The following is a 17,886-nucleotide window of genomic DNA, read 5'->3' on the forward strand; positions in this document are numbered from 1 at the left end:
AAATAGCTTGCGAAATCCTCTCTTAGTTCTAACCTACGCTCCATGAGAAATTCCTGAACAAAATTTCATCTCGTCATTCAGTCGTTTTAAAATTATAACTTAAGAGATAATATAGGCGGTTTCAATATACAACATTTTCAGTCTTACTGTACTTTTAAAATTCCTTATTTTTATTTTAGCTTATCAGGTAAATTACAAAATGTTCTATAACTTTAAGCGGTCAACGTAATTGGGTTTTTCTCACAAGATATTCTCAGTAAGCTCCAGTCGCGTTTGGAAATTGACAGTGTTTACATGCCCGTGCCACGAAAGTACAGTCAGAGTAAGAAAACCTTCGTCAGTTTACAAATTCATTCCTTTATCACGTCTTAAACTCTTACTACCTTTTGAATCTAAAAATCAAATCATCGTGTCGCAATATGTCATTCTCGATCGGTAAACCAGATTACCGCTCATACTGAGCATACGAAAATAGATCTTAAGGTGACGAACCTTTTCTTACCTCGACTGTACATAAAGCTGTTAGTTTTGCACTTGAATTCTTCCCGGTCGTCTACTTCGTGGCTGTTTCATTTGCTGTCCTATCTGATTATGAAAGTGAAGAAATAGAGAGCGTACTTATATTTGCAAACAGTTATGCAAATATGTCCTGCAAATTTGGCTGATCTCGCTAGAAATCACATCACGGCAATAGATACATATCTATGACATTATTTTTCTCATAAAAAAACGTTATAGTTCACTTAAAATCCGATTACGTAATGTTTTACGAATTTTTTATGTTACACATTGTAAACCGATACGAGAAGTTTGCAAAACTAAGCCTTTTTTGTTTCAATAAACAACTTTAACTTTTCATTTCAATGGGCGATTGATTATATTGCAATATACTTTAAGTATTAGCTCATTGTTTCAACTGAAACACATTTATAGAAAACATACATACATAAATGTTTTGCTTTAGAATATCTGAGTAATTGCATAGAGCTACGGCACTGGGTCGGTACTAGGTTGGTATTTCAAAAGATATTTCTAACGTAATACATTTATATTACATTTTATCTTATGATACTTTTACAGCCAGTTGCTTCAATGGTTAGAACGCGTGCATGTTAACTGTGTTAGCGGGTTCAGATCCACTCAAGCACCACTGAATTTTCACATGCATAATGTGTGTTTCAAGGAAAACATCTTGAGGAAACCTGCATGAATCTAATTACAATAAAATCTGACACATACCCCCAAACCGTACCAACCTTCTCCTCAATTGGAGAATCTTAACCCAACAGTGGGAAATTTACAGACTGTTACTTTATTTAACATATATAATATTACAAAGCCAACAAAATATGTTAAATGGCTTATTCAAGCTTTACACTGTTGTCCCGAAATTCACCTATGAAGCCTTAATCGTCGGCTTAACCTCGGGTTATAAACGAAAAGTGAAACGGATTTTCGTATCAATTTAGCATTACGTTAAGCCAGATTACACTTACATGTTTCGGATTATCGTGTTAAAAAATTAGACGGTAATTATTTACAGCGACTTACGGCTTATATCGTAAACATTTAAGTAGCAGACAGTTTTGTAATTGAATTATTGCTTTGAGTTAAAATTAGACAACGGCTTGTGTGTGTTTATTGTCGTCGGACTTTATAATGAATACACACTTAAAGTAGTAAGAAAATAAAATGTTTAGTTCTTAAAACACCAATATTAGTTAATTTTATATGACTTTTAAAAATGTGACTGTGATTGTATAATCCCTTTGAGGATAAGGTGGGTTGGTGGAATTCAAATGTGGCAGAATTTCTATGAAATTAGACACAGACAGGTTTCCTCACGATAGTTTCCTTCACCGTCGAGTACGAGATGAATTAAACACAAATTAAGCACTTGAATATTCAGTGGTGCTTGTCTGGGTTTGAGCCCGCAATCATCGGTTAAGATGCACCCGTTCTAACAACTGGGCCATCTCGGCTCTCATATAGTACTTATTTGATATTTAAAAACTCAAAACAGGACTTTTTTTATATAAAATAAAAATCTAAAAAAGTAAAATATAATATTGTAATAAATTTAGGCGTTATTTATTTAATGATGAGCTCAATTGCTTTAAAGGGTAAAGTTAATTTGACATATTTAAAGTTTCCGCTGTTTCGAAGCCAAAAAACAATTTTCAATTTAATGCGAGTAATAAAGTATGGTAATCGCTTACGAATTCTTTGAAACTTCTCGAGTAATCGAAACAGTTCATGTCTACGGCTAAAGTTCATTAAAGAAAATCAATTTCTATCTCGATTGAACTTCCTAATAGAAAAATCATTCTATTAAGAGATTCAGCAGACTAACAAATAAGTTACCTGGTAGAAAGTTGCTGACTTTGCTCTCTGTGATTAGCGTTGTAGGAATGACCAAGCTGCTGAATGTCAGGGGATGAGATTGATCCTTGAAATTAAAGTAAATTTAATCAGAGAATCATTGATCACCAATTTATGTTATCAACCTAAAATGATTCATTTTATTTTATTAATGAAACATATACGCATTATGATAATTAAAGTAAATACTGCCATCGATTCAGAAAATCCAGTCGGGGCCGATTGATTTTTAGTCTTATTACGTAATTGTATACAAAATCAAATTCAATAAAAATGTTTTTTATTCAACTAGGCTCTTAAAAGCACCTATGATAGTCATATTACAATGTTGAATTAAATGTAAAGCTATCAGCGGTTCGCAGAGTAGATTCCGCCGGGAAGAACAGGCAAGAAATTCAGATGTTACTTTATTCCACCATTTTCATCAAAAAGCATATAAGTAAAGTAAAATTTACACCATAATAGATATATTACTAGCAAGAAAGCTTCGTACCTAGAAACGACGAATAAATTATGTTTTGTATGTGTTATTATCCTGATAAATTATTACATCTCGCGAAATAAATAAAGGATCAAAAAATAATATTTATGAATCAAAGACCTATACATACATAGTCACGTTGCAGGGCGATACAAATATTTTTATGATTACATAATATATCCACCCACCAGTCAAAGAAGACACATACACATACATATTTAACGTCTATGGACAAGTACAGTTGGGATAAAATAAAATATTTTATTCTAAATAGAAAAAATATTTTATTTTACTCTTTTTTAGTGTTAGTTTCTCGAAATAGAAATTACTAGAGGAGCATAAATCCATATATTAATGTTGAAAGAACTATTTCCTAACTCCTAGTAGTTGAGGACTTACACCTTCCACCATCAGCTCAGAAGTGTAACATTATGATTGCCAGAAGCAAATGCCAATATAACTTCAGAAAATATGTAAAACACGGTACATGTGCCTATAAAATTTGAGGGTTCCCCTCGATTTCTCCAGGATCACATCATCAGACGTTGATATCCTCATCATGGTACCATTCCAGGAGTATCTTCTTTCTAACTAAAAAAAAAAACCTTCAAAATCGGTTCATAAATGGCGAAGTAATCGGTGAACAAACATACAAAAAAAAATACAGGTCGAATTGAGAACACTCCTTTTTTGAAGTCGCTTAAAAAGGTTCGTCACCTTAAGGTCTATTTTCGTGATAAAGGAATGAATATGAAAACTCACGAAGGTTTTCTTACTCTGACTGTACATGTAATTCGTGTCTATATAGGCAATATCAACAACAACAACAACAACAGCCTGTAAATCCCCACAGCTGGGCTAAAGGCCTCCTCTCCCTTTGAGAAGAAGGTTTGTAACATATTCCACCATGTTGTTCCAATACACATGTGGCAGAATTTCTATGAAATTTGTCATATGCAGGTTTCCTCAAGATGTTTTCCTTCACCACTGAACATGAGAAGAATTATAAAGACAATTATGCACATGATTCAGCGGTGCTTGCCTGGGTTTGAACACGCAATAATCGGTTAAGATGCACGCGTTCTAACCACTGGGCTCTTTGGGCATCTCAACGCCTGCAATATAAAAAAATATATATATTTAACTAAAAGTACTTGATAATCTGGTTCATTATCATCGTCTCCTCACATATTAGTATAGAATTACAATTAATCTGTGTATAATTTAACATAATTGCATATTAAATGCTGTGCATTAATTATATTACTTTGCGTATAACGTAACGTGCTTACAGGAATAAAGAATTACTTAGCGCCTTTGTGTAATCCGCTTGTTAGGTACGAATCACTCATAATTACTACAGCCAATCAGCGTTACTTAGCATTTTTATGTTCCGGTTTGAAGGGTAAGTGACCCAGTGTAACTACAGGCACAAATGACATAACATCAAAGAAATCATTATTGGTTAATATTTCTTGCAGCTTTCATATTTATACGCAGTCGTTTTCACGTATCACCATGAGACAAATTTACCCGATCGCCTACCTGTCTCATAAAATAAAAAGAGTATTGAATTTTCAATAGTGCTTGCCCGGGTTTGAACCCACAATCTTCAGCTAAGATTAACGCGGCACTGGATGAATTCGGTTTAAAATAAAAGCAAAACATTTATTTATTCAAACACAGTTGAACAAATATGGAGACTTATTGGTGATAACAGGAATCATTAATATTTCTGGTAATATCTGACGATTTCAAAAATATTTCACGGCATACATCGGGTGACCCATTTCCTCGTTTTCTCTCCGCAATGAAAAAAAAACTTAATGACATACAGCGTTATATCCAATCTCATAAAAGACTTGATAACTTTAATACACGTACGAATAACGAACCCAACACAATGTTATGTAATGTGTGTAGAGAAATAAGATATCGTATTCACATATCTTGTACGGAACGCGTATCCGTTGAAAAGAAAGTTTTAATATTCCGTTGCTTGGCAATGGATCTTTTCGGCGCCTTTGATAAATTGTTGCGAAACAAACTATTGATATACGAATAAATAACCATGTCGTAATTATTATTTACTTAACATATATAAATATTATGATTTTTCTTTGAATGATATAAAAATTGTTTATCGTTTCAGTTTTATTAACATAAATATCAACGGTTTTATTTGATTGAGATACAGTTTTTTTTACATCATAAATTTATTATATTTTTCATTCAGATTGAACTATATTATTTATAATAATAAAAAAATATAGGACAATATTACATACATTACTCTGATCCTGTATAGTAAGTAGCTAAAGCACAAAAAATTAGAAGTAGCGACGCTACCACAAACAGTCAGACCCAAGACAATATAGAAAACTAATGATTTTTTCTACATTGACTCGGCGGGGAATCGAATACGCCCCGGAGCGGCGTAACTTGACCACGGAGGTCGTCATATTAAATTTATTGAACGTAAAATATTGTATTTATCTACGTGATATTTTTTCTCATCATAATAAATGACAGTAATATTTACCTTTTAATTGTTACCTTTTAACATTGCTCTGTAAACTTTGAAGTTTGGATTACTACCATTTTAGGCAACCATGTAGGTAACATGGTTGCCTAAAATGGTTCTCGTTTGTAATAACATACTTTAATAAGACGATCATACATATTACTTGAAATGTTTATTTAATACTTACAATATAGTAATATCCACAAAGTTTTAACATCGCAGATGCCGATGTCCTAAATTCAAGCCCTAGTCTGACCTACAAAAAGTTATTGGGGTTTTCTCTCCAAATATTCTTAGTAAAGTAACCTTAACTCTTTGGATGGTGCATCTATGCTTACACCAACACATGTACACTCTAATATGGCCTGCGTTTGATAATGTCCTTTGAGATTGACCACCACGGCTAAATCGGTCAGGCGGACTTTATCATAAGCTACAGATAGCGTCTTGGGCTTAAATCCCAAGTTGGATTGCCGTTCCGTTGTATGAGAATGAAGATAATTGTTGATATAAAGGCAGCTGCACTTTTGTCTTACTAAAGATTTGTGCACTTTAACATCATCTGCGCTTGGCTAGTCTCCCTTCATAACAGCTGTCAATTAACTGTGTTTAAGCAGTAAAGGGATAATAAGGCTAAACTAGTTTAGTCCATATTTATCTAAGTAAAGAAAGAAAAAAAGACTTTATTTTAGGAATATAAAAGTAACATTTTTTTAATTTTGGTCAATTCGAGTCCCGAATGGCCGGACCGATTTTGACGGGATTTTCATTGACAGATAGCTCATGTAATAAAATGTTACAAGTATGACTTAGGCAACAACAATAATAAATAACGCGTTACGTAACGAAGTGGTTTACCCTCTCATAAGTAGTTACCACTTCAAAAAACTCCATATTGAATCTTCATAAGACTTAACTTTCTTCGTCGATAAATATATTGCTACCTGTGGGTCGAATATATGATGATATCCAGATGGGGTTGCACATAGCGATAGAATTTCTTCTAGCTTCTAGAATATTCCGTAATTTATTTACAATTTTTTTTTTCACAAATATCGCACGCTGAGAATTTATTATTTCTTAAAACCCGCCTACTACGCTTTTACCTAAAATGAAGATAATTTCTCACAATCCTTTATAACTTATAATAACTTATTATTTAAGTTATTAATTTTAACGCCTCCGCAACCTGCATCCAAAGCTACCAACAATAATGTCAAATTTCAAGCCCACATATTATGTAGGGTTGAAAATATCGGTAGTCTTTCGAACATCTCAAGACCTCCCCGATTTCAAGCCCACAGGGACGAATGATCCGAAATCCAATTATAAGTAATTGTACATGTAGTACAAGGAGTATCCAGACCAAGTCTGTAGAAGTAATAGTTAGAAATTGTAATATATTCCATCCCAAAGAGCTGAGATGGCCCAGTGGTTAGAACGCGTGCATCTTAACCGATGATTGCGGGTTCAAACCCAGGCAAGCACCACTGTATTTATGTGATTAATTTGTATATATAATTCATCTCGTGCTCGGCGGTGAAGGAAAACATCGTGAGGAAACCTGCATATATCTAATTTCATCGAAATTCTGATACATGTACATTCCACCAACCCCGCATTGGAACAGCGTGGTGGAATATGTTCCAAACCCTCTCCTTAATGGACGAGGAGGCCTTATCTCAGCAGTGGGAAATTTACAGGCTGTTACTTTACTATTTTTTTTCATCCCAATTCCATAAAGTGACCAAAATATAAAGCGAAGTTTATAATAATTAAAATGACGTACTCCGGAAGAAGTACGTGATCGTCCTCGACAACTGTCTTTATGTAATTTATTCTATTGTCGCGTTAAAGAATGAAATCAACATAATAAAAACATTTATGATATACACACGTAATAGGTGATAATATAGAGCAATAGAATAAACTGGATCGAAAATCTACGATCATAGAAAATCTAGCTTTCGACCGCGACATTTCTCATGTTTTAGGGGTTCAAGCATGCTTCGTACCAAATTTCATCAAAATCGATTGATTGATGATAACAATTGAAACACCGACAGACAGAATTACTTTTAAATTTATAATAGTAGTAACACTGTGAGCGTTCTCTCAGGTGCCAGTTCAATTTGGTAGTATGAAATGAAATGGATAATTTCAAGAAGTCCTCGTAATAATAGGATCTTCTCGTCAAATGAGAGTTGAGTCTTTGTTCCTTCAGACTTTCGTTGGTAATCATCTGATGCAAAATAGCCTTTCTGCTGCGCGTTTGACTTTATTTTTTCATAATGATTATGTAATTTTATATTTATTGGTACATGTTGAACAAAAACCAATATTAGCAGAATGTACGTAATTGAACGACTTCTCAATTTTGTATGAATTTAAAGTGACCTAGCAATATAGATTCCACGGAAAATAGCTTCCTAAAAACCCAATAGTTATTACTCTCTACCAATTATAATGTTTAAAGCGTTACGTATTGTACACATTCAGAGTAAGAATACCTTCGTCAGTTTTCAAATTAATTCCTTTATCAAGTCTTAATCTCTAAGTACCTTTTGTATCTAAACATTAAATCATTACGACGAAATATATCATTCTCGATCGGTAAAGCAGAATATCGCTCATACTGAGCACACGAAAATAGGTAATAATAATCTTAAGGTGACGAACCCTTTCTTACCCGGACTGTACAAAAATATATTTCATTATCAATCATGCAAATGTTTATTAAACTAAAAAATCTATATATTGCTATATATGTGTTCACTTCTGTTGAATCTGCATTTTGAACCGCCATCGGTCAACCTTCACTTGATATAGTTGTTAATAATTAATGTTATATTAAACTGAATGATTAACATTTAAAGTTGCATTAATGCAACCGTAACCTTATCGCTAAAACAGCGATCTCTTCTAGGCAATCTTTTGGCAGAGGGGTTGTCAAATATATGTATATAATGTAATACAAAGATTCATAAAATAAAATAGTCTATTTTAATTTTGAATTTATATATGTATATTTTAGTTTTCACACACTAACGATTAACGTGGCATTTACGTTTTGATATTATATAAGGCTTGGAACGAAAAAGCTATAAATAAATTTCATATATTGCATCTTCGAGATAAATTGTTCATTACGTAAACGTAGTCAGGGAGGAAATTGTTTGAGAGCTGTCCAAGCGGGCGCTGCCAAAACTATGTTTATCAAATTTACAAAACCTATATATAACATATGAATTGTACTTTAACAAATAATAACCACTAAAATTAAACCATTCCTAGTCTTGGATTGAATACTCAACCGTTGCTTAAAATTCACCGTTTCTAGTCAGTGGATCACTTAGGTTCATATAAATAAATAGAAATATATACTAAGAATAAAGTATACTCGTATAATCGAGTTGAGCACTGTATGTTCGTATTGTTGTCACATTGGATCATGACGATGTATTGCATCTGATATTATACGTAGAGGATGTTATTTATAGAACATAATACAGAGCAAAAGACCTATGAATTACGATAAACAAATTATTCGAATTTTAATTTTTTTTTTTTTTCTTTTATTTAGATACTTTAGCTATATTTCCTTTACAGAGTGTATACTAATTTTTTAATCGATTTTGCGTGTCTATAGTCACTAGCATTTTATATTTTATATATCCAATTAAAATAGATAAAATTTATATTTAGAATTAAAATCTTAAATTGAATTTCAATCACAATTTTTTTTTATTCATTAAAAATTTTTTAGAAAATCGATTTTATATTTCAATAATCGATTACACGAATTTTTTTTGTCATATTAAAAAATAGTATTAAGTTATATGTGTTACTTAAAATATTTATCACTTCAATGTTACACAAGATAAAACTGATATAAAAATTAAACATTTATAGATAATACTACAAAATGATAGAGTACGCAAAGGGAAGTTAACACAATATTAATAATTCAATAGTCATCCACCCAGATTTCACAGTATCAAATCTCTTATTCTCTCTTGCCTAAATGACCTTTGTCACCTGTGTACCGTTCCTTTGGTTTGTACTCATTTGACATTCCTTCCCTGGCTATTTCATTACGCATTCCCGGTTCTTCTCTCCCATATCTGGGATGAGTTGGAATACCAAAAGGCACAGTAATTAAACACGTCCGGTAATATTCATTGTAATTTCCGTGTCGACTTTTCACGTTGTTTCATATTCGTTGAACTTTTTATTTTTGTTCTTTTTTTAATTTTTGTGGTACAAATTTTTCGTTTCTACTTGCGGTTTATTTTTATTTTTTATGTGTCATTTGTTTTTTTCCTTGTTTAAAATAATTTCGATATTGTGGATACTTGTTATTGTCATTGAAAACGAGATCTCTAAATAATTAATAACTCTTTATATTAATTTAAATTTAACAATGCATAGTTCATATGAACAGAATGCATATCATTATTCATTCATAGTCGAAGATCAAATAAATAGGCTATCTGTCGGTCCCTGGTGCCTGTAATTACAATTACTCGCTCATCCTTTAAACCGGAAAACAGCAATACAAAGTATTGTGGTTGGCGGTAGAATAAATTATCAATAGGTATTACCTGCGAGCGTGCACAAAGCCTGTCACTAGTCATTATCACATATTACCCTGTTATTTTATTTAAAATGATATATCTGTATCCATACCTATTTAATAATGAGGTTATTTATTTTTTGAGAACTTCCTATGGATGTGAAATTATTTATAATATAAAGATAAATGTAACACGTGTGTATCCGTCAAACCGCATTAGAGCAGCGTTGTGACATAAACTCTAACCTTTAAATCTTCGTTTAAGATGCATTCGTTCTAACCACTGAGCCATCTCAGTTCTGCCATCTCAGCTGTTTTAGCTATTATACTTCATCTAAATTTGTGACTTTGTGTTTTAAATACACGGTGAATATTACACATAGCGGGTCTTTTCATCACTTAGTACTGCAAGGTTTACTATTCGTTAGTATAATTGATTTAAATAATATTTAAGGCTCAGAACCCCAGGTATGAACTGATCAAACTAATAAAAGGTTATTAATATTTTTGTTAGGGTTTTTATAGAAGTTTAAGTTACTCGCGTGTACCTAAAGACGAAGTTGTGGTCCGCACAAAGCTTGAACTGAATTTTAAGTTTAAAAGATGTACAACAAAGAAGCTTTATCTTATCTATTAAATGAATATAATTATAACGCGAAGGTGATGTAAATTACTTGTGAGATGACGTAAAGAGGAGTATGGAAAATATATACTGCGCCGACCCCAAGTAAAATTGGAATAAGGGCAGATGAAAGTTCGATGTAAAAGACTTTTAGAAGACGAAATGAGTACATTTTTAAAAGGTTGCAGCTGCAAAAGGGCACACAATTGTCGTTCAATGGGAAAGGCATTTTAATAGACACGCACTCAGTCAATTGCATTTCCCTAGTGTCATTACTTCATTCATTTTCGTTCAGCAGTGGACGGCAAAAGGCTCAAAAATATTATAGTATAATTGGAATTATTCTTGTAATTAATGTAATCCTAACTATTATTATATTGGGGCACGGTAAAGTGGGTATCGTTAGTGCGCTGGGCTAAGGGTTAGCTAGTGTAACGAACTATTATCCTTCCCCTATCGAAAGTAAGGGCCCGGATTTTGAGGTAACAATTCTTAATATAGTCCATATATCTCCTGAGCGTACACAGAGAGCACTTAACACTAAAAGCCAAATGTTGAAAATTAGCACCAATAAAAGATGTCTAATTTGATGAAGACGTATCATTCAAACTATTAATATTCTTGTTTGGATAACTCTGTAATCAACTCCCTTCTAAATTATTGCTTTCAAATATAAAGGGAAAGAAATTGGTTTATTATTGATTCACAACAATAATACACAATTTAATAACAAACAAGCACTTTCATATAAACATGTTACACGAGAAATAAAAAGTGCTTTTCTGTTGTTGCAGGTTGATATTGGTTTCTCATAAATGCTTGATTACGGCGTCCTTCAATCTATTACTCAAGTGACGTAAAGGAAAATAATGAGTACACAAAGTCCGATATAAAACTAACGATATAAACGAATTAAAACATATTTTAATAAAAATTTCACCTAGAAATTTGTCCACATTACTCTACCTCCGTGGTCAATACACCGGTTTTCTTGGGTATCCCACTTCGAGGTCTCGGATTCGATGCCTTTCCGGCTACTTACATTGGGATCATTGTAATATGATCTTATCCAATTTTTTACTTGTTTAATCTTATATAGTTCGAGATGGCCCAGTGGTTAGAACGCGTGCATCTTAACCGAAGATTGCGGGTTCAATCCCAGGCAAGCACCGCTGATGTATGCATGTGCTTATTTTGTCTTTAAAATTCATCTTATGCTCAGCGGTGAAGGAAAACACCGTGAGGAAACCTGCATGTGACAAATTTCATAGAAATTCTGCCACATATGTATTCCACCAACCCGCATTGGAACAGCGTGCTGGAATATGTTCCAAACCTTCTTTCTCCTCAAAGGGAGAGGAGGCCTTTAGCCCAGCAGTGGGAATTTACAGGCTGTTGTTGTTGTTGTTAGTCTTATATGCATAAGGATCATATTTAGATACCTACCTGATCCGATTGATCCGAAAAAAAGGGTCAACTTTCCCCGTTAATCAAGGGTGTAACATTAAAGCACAAATGGTTGTGAAAAAAATAATTGAGCAATTTTCCCATTTGCCTGTCCACCAGTATATAGTTTTAATATATCTATTATATACAATAAAGTGTATTTTTATTAAATAATACTACGATGAGTTTTAATGGCACAATTGTGAAGTAAGGACGCCCAGCGATTTGGAACTTTTGATAACTAATGCTCCATACCACTGTCTGTCAGAGGTGACCACAAATCATTTGAGGCGTCAAATGTAGCGTACATTTCCGTGCCTTTCAAAAACAATAGTAACATTCTATATTATTATTTTGAAGGTCATTGGACGTTCACTGGTACTTAGTAACACTTTGTCTTGAATATTAGGAAAAGGGGAAATTAATGATGCGTAAAAGGTTCATCTGAGTAAATGGTGTGGCAGAAGATCTCCCGGTTCGTCTGCGTATTTTATTAACACTTCGAAAATGTCAGAATGTTTTTGTTTTATAACTTCCAATATTTCATTATAATTTGAAGCCACAAAATATACAAGTATATATTATCCAATTTTACATCAGACCAAAGGAACTTTGAATTAAATCATTATATAACAAAATATTAAATAAGAAAGACAGTTATGTTTTTGATTGCAGAATATTATAATAATGACAATGCTGTAACTATACACTTTATTTTCGGGAAACACAGCATAGTACAAACATTAGATCCCAAAATAAGTCTCACAAAAGCCAACAAAGTTTCCAGTGTTGCATTAAAATATGGAATAAACCTAATAACAACAGGTAATTAGTAATAGAGAATAATGTATAAAAAAATGTTTTTTAAAAGTCATTTAAGGTGTACCCGAAGAAATAGCAAACAAATACTAAAATTATAGTTTTTTTATACTCTACTTGACTCCATGATACCGAGAATGCCTGATTTTCTAACTCATCGGAATACCCACTAAAAATCAACGGTACCCACTTTGTCTGTTCGGAGGGTGGGGGTGGTTAGCATATAATCCCCTGCCCATGTCTCCGTGACGCCATGATGGTTAGCCTACCTTTTCGAGTAGGCTCCTCCAAGCTTAAGGTTTCCTCGGGATACTACCTTACTACCAAAAGACAAAATGACATTGTGATTGTAATTTTTTAAAACATTCTGTAAAGCGCAATTGAAAATTTACGTATCCATATACATATATGTGGTCAGTATTTTCAGAACAATAGCAATATTTAAATCTTCAGAAAAGCCAAGTCCAAACTTTCACATACACCTAACTGGAGTCGAGTTCACCAAGTTTGAACAAAGTTTGGCTCAGCTCTGGAGCATTTGAAACGGTTTCGGGAGTAGCTAAATATCTATCTCAGTATAGTATTGAGTCTAGGTTTATTATTTAATGCCGTAAGGGTCAGTGAAATCCCTTATCGAATTTGATATTTCATAATACAATAAAAGGTTTTGCTGATGCTCTTGGAATAGACTATACGAACTCGTAATATTCTTAAAAATATTGTTATCAAAGTAGTGACGTGACCATAGATATATGATATACGATAGGTGATCTTGTAAAATAATTCAAATAAATATAATAACAGTTGTAACAATAATACTTTACTTTAAATGTATAACTTACACTTTTTTTTGTTATACAGCTGTGTCAACTGGTGACATTATTTTTCCTCCAAAGGAACGTAATAGCATTCTATATAATTATTCTAATTTGTACAGTTGCTATTTTTAATCCTGACTGCTGAGGAAGTATTTCAATTTCTATTAAGTAGTAGCCTAATTCATCACATTGCTTCGTTCAGGGTTGTCTTACATGATGTCAATTATAATCGCTTCAACATTTTCTTATGTCATGCAAGTGGGTTACATGATGATAAGTCCAGGCGCCGTTAACTTTCGGAACTAAGATGTTGTTTCCCTTATGGCTCACTCACCATTCAAACTGAATCACAACAATACGTAGTATATGCTGTTTTGTGATAGAATATTTGAAAAGTGGGTGGCCCAGACGGCCTCGCACAAAGTCCTAATACAAAGTCAGAATTTCCTTCACTTAGCTCTCCTACGTTTACTTAAATAATGAAAAGCATATCACCTTCCAAAATAATCCAATCTAGTTTAATCTAGATATGAGAAAGTTATACGACATTTTATTTTATCAATATAAGGTACATAAATATGTAATTGATTTTTTTTGTATAAATTAGAATTACATTACGCATAGACCTTAAACATACCTTAAACAATTATAATTATTATTGATTAGAATATTGAGACAATATAAATAATTAAAAAGATAGTGAATAGTTTGAAAGTGGAAGCTTAATAATTATTTTTAATTAATTAAAATATAAATAAATATTTATAGTAACTATATGTTATGTTCCTTTGTGCATGCAATTACACTGGCTAACTTAACCTTCGAACCGAAACGCACCAATGTGGAATGTCGCTTCGTAATTGTACCTATCTTGTGAAATTTACGTAATGTCAAAAATAACACAAATAAAATATATTTTGTATCTATACTAATATTATAAATGCGAAAGTAACTCTGTCTTTTACCTCTACAGACTAAACTGATGATGATGAAAATTGGTATGGAGATAGCTTGAATCCCGGAAAAAGACTTATGCTACTTTTAGTCCACTATTCGAAGGTATGAAATGGGGATTGGTGTTGATTTATATGTAAAGGATCCTTGACATTGGCAATATAATGAATGTTAACTAATTACACCGTTATTACGCAACCTGTAAGGGACCTAACATTTTATATCACTGGTGTATTTTATCACACTCATAGTTCAATCCAAAACACCTCAGAAACAAATACTTTTACATGGTGTTAGGGCTTTGTGCAAGCCCACCTGGATAGGTACCACCCACTCATCAGATATTCTACCGTTAAACAACAGAACGCAGTATTGTTGCATTCCAGTTTGAAGAGTGAGTGAGCCAGTGTAACTACAGGCACAAGGGACATTGCATCTTAGTTCCCAAGGTTGGTGGCGCATTGACGATAAAAGGAATAGTTAATATTTTTTACAGCGTCATTGTCTATGGGTGATGGTGACCACTTACCATCAGGTAGCCCATATACTCTTCCGCCAACCTATTCCATAAAAAAAAAACTTTAGAATATGCTGGAATAGCTGATGATTGAGAAGTGCCCATTTGGATCAGTCTTCACATTTATTTACTACAATTTGCTTTATATAATACGAAAATTATAGATCGAATTCATTATCAATTTAAGCGAGTTAAATCGAAATAAAATAAAACGTAAATGAGTCCAGGTGAAATTCCCGAGAACAGTTGGTCGGTGTTGATACGTAGACATAGAATAAGAACATAAAAAATGATGAGGCGGTATAGGTTACCGCCTGCAAAGCAATGATAACGTGTTTTATTCCAATAAGATGAACTCATATGAAAATGAGCTTATTTTTTAATATATAATTATAAGCATATTTCAAACCTTTTATCATTAATATTCAATGTTTAAGTTTTAACAACTTGTGAGATTTAGGTTATGTTAAGTGTTGTTTCGTTAAAATAGCTCTATTAATACAATAAGGACTCTACAAGAAACTCAGTAGGTACTCTTTTCCATCTCTTCGAAACTTCGAATTTAGAAGAGATTAGACACATGCAGGTTTCCTCACGATGTTTTCTTTCACCGCCGAGTACGAGATGAATTATAAACACAAATTAAGCACATATATGTATATAGTTGTGCTTGCCTGGATTTGAACTCGCAATCATCGGTTAAGATGTACGCGCTCTAACCACTGGGCCATCTCTACTCTGCCACCTTTTCCTTAATCCTTTTAAAATATTTGTTGATAAATATAATATGTTTAGCGAGGATGCTGTTTTTATCGTAAACTTTATAACGTGTTAGTAGTGTTAGATAAACTTTCATGTGTATGCGATCTGTTCTCTGTAATCGGTCTTCTATTCTTGCAGTGTTAAGTGTCTTAACTATATAATGAAAGTATTGTATTTCATAGAATTAGCTCTTGAAAGAGCTATGCTTCTGATATTCATATATTGGCTTAAATAACTTGAACAAGTTCAACACACAAACTGCAATCGGTGTCCAAAGGCTTATTAGATTCTAGACCATTACAATGTATTTGAAGTTCATGATATTTATCAAAAATAATGCTTAACTATAAAACCAAAAAGAATAAAGTCTTTTTGGTTTCGTTACTTACTTAACTTAATACGTTTATGAAGCAATTTACTTCTTGGAATTATTTTTAGGGTCTCGTTTTAAAATCACGTTCGGTATCGATACATTTTAAGCAAATTGATTTTTTTTACGTCACCTAAATATAGACAAAGTGATTTTCGACAAAATGTATTTTTGATGTGATGATTAAAATGATACCGAAGATATATGGGATCTTAAGGTACAAACTCGTTAAGGAGTTTTTATACACAGAGATGACGAATACTATTTTATTTTTATTCTTGTATAAATCGACATCACTTTACTGTTAAACTGTAACCAACCAGCGTAAGAAAATGTTGATTAATGTTTTATCCATCCGTTGCCGGCGCAGACAGTTCGCTAAAAAGAAAGGTTAACGACATCTTATAAAACGTTTTACAGATCTGCTTAGCTTAGTAATAAAGAAGGCCATGAAAAAAGTGATTAATTTACGCATCGGTATTTACTTTTTTCTTTAGTATTCAAAAAAAAACTTTACTAGATAAAATTAACATAGTTATGGATAGCGTCTACCAAAAATCACCAGAAAGAAACAGAGTCTCGTTCATTTACTCTTCAAGCTCGAAATAAGCTGTTAGATAGTAGAATATTATATAATGAGTGAATCAGGTCTACCTAGACAGGCTCTAGCAATGCCCTACTTATAATATAGTTTAGTCATGATGATAACACAAGTCAACACTGTTTTTGAGTCTGAGTTCTGTGGTACTGATTTTGTTTAATTATGTCTAACCAAACAAGGAAAAAATAATTTTATCTAATAAAGTTTGCTTTTGTGGCAACTAGAACGAATTTAAAAATTTTTAGATATTCGAAATTTTTTAATTCAGTTAAATTAAGAATTAAGAAAAAGAACTTTAATTTATTTATTAACTAGCTATACCCGCCCGCTTCGCTGGGCATTAGTCGCAGAAAAATAAATTTTTAATTTTGTACTTAATTACTGATCATCAACAGTGTACAAATAATTAAGTAGCAAATAAAGAGATAAAAACATGCGAGATCTAATCAAATTCTTAAAAAAAAAATATTCGTCATCTATTTCATCTTCTTCAATGGTGTTCTCGATAGGCTGCAGATTGGTCATAACACCCATCAACTCATACGATGTTCTATAGGTACGATGAAATTTTTAATTAAATTTCTATAGTCTGTAAAAGTTTGCATCATACCAACACGTCGTCACGTCTTTTATCCGGTTCTATCAAATATCGATGTTATTACATTTACAACCTTGTCAATACTTGCGAACGTACGTCAAAGCATCCTGAGCGTATTCGTGCATATATCTTGGACTTCCACTGTACGAAGATCTTTGTCCCAATATCAGCAGCTACTTTATCTTTCAATATTGTATCTCGTAAATAAATGTACTCTCGCTCAGAGTTTTGATTGTTTGTATCAAATGTAGTTTAATCGTTCGTTCTTGACCATAGCGTACATGTCAACAATGAATTGTTAAAACAGTTGACGACACTTCAGAATATGGTTAGATTGATTATCTTTAATCTTTCTACGATACGCAAAAAAATCCATGCAATATACTATAACTATATAATATATAATAATAGAAGAT

The sequence above is a fragment of the Vanessa cardui genome, chromosome 15 (assembly GCF_905220365.1).
Source record: "Vanessa cardui chromosome 15, ilVanCard2.1, whole genome shotgun sequence".
Taxonomy (NCBI): Eukaryota; Metazoa; Arthropoda; class Insecta; order Lepidoptera; family Nymphalidae; genus Vanessa; species Vanessa cardui.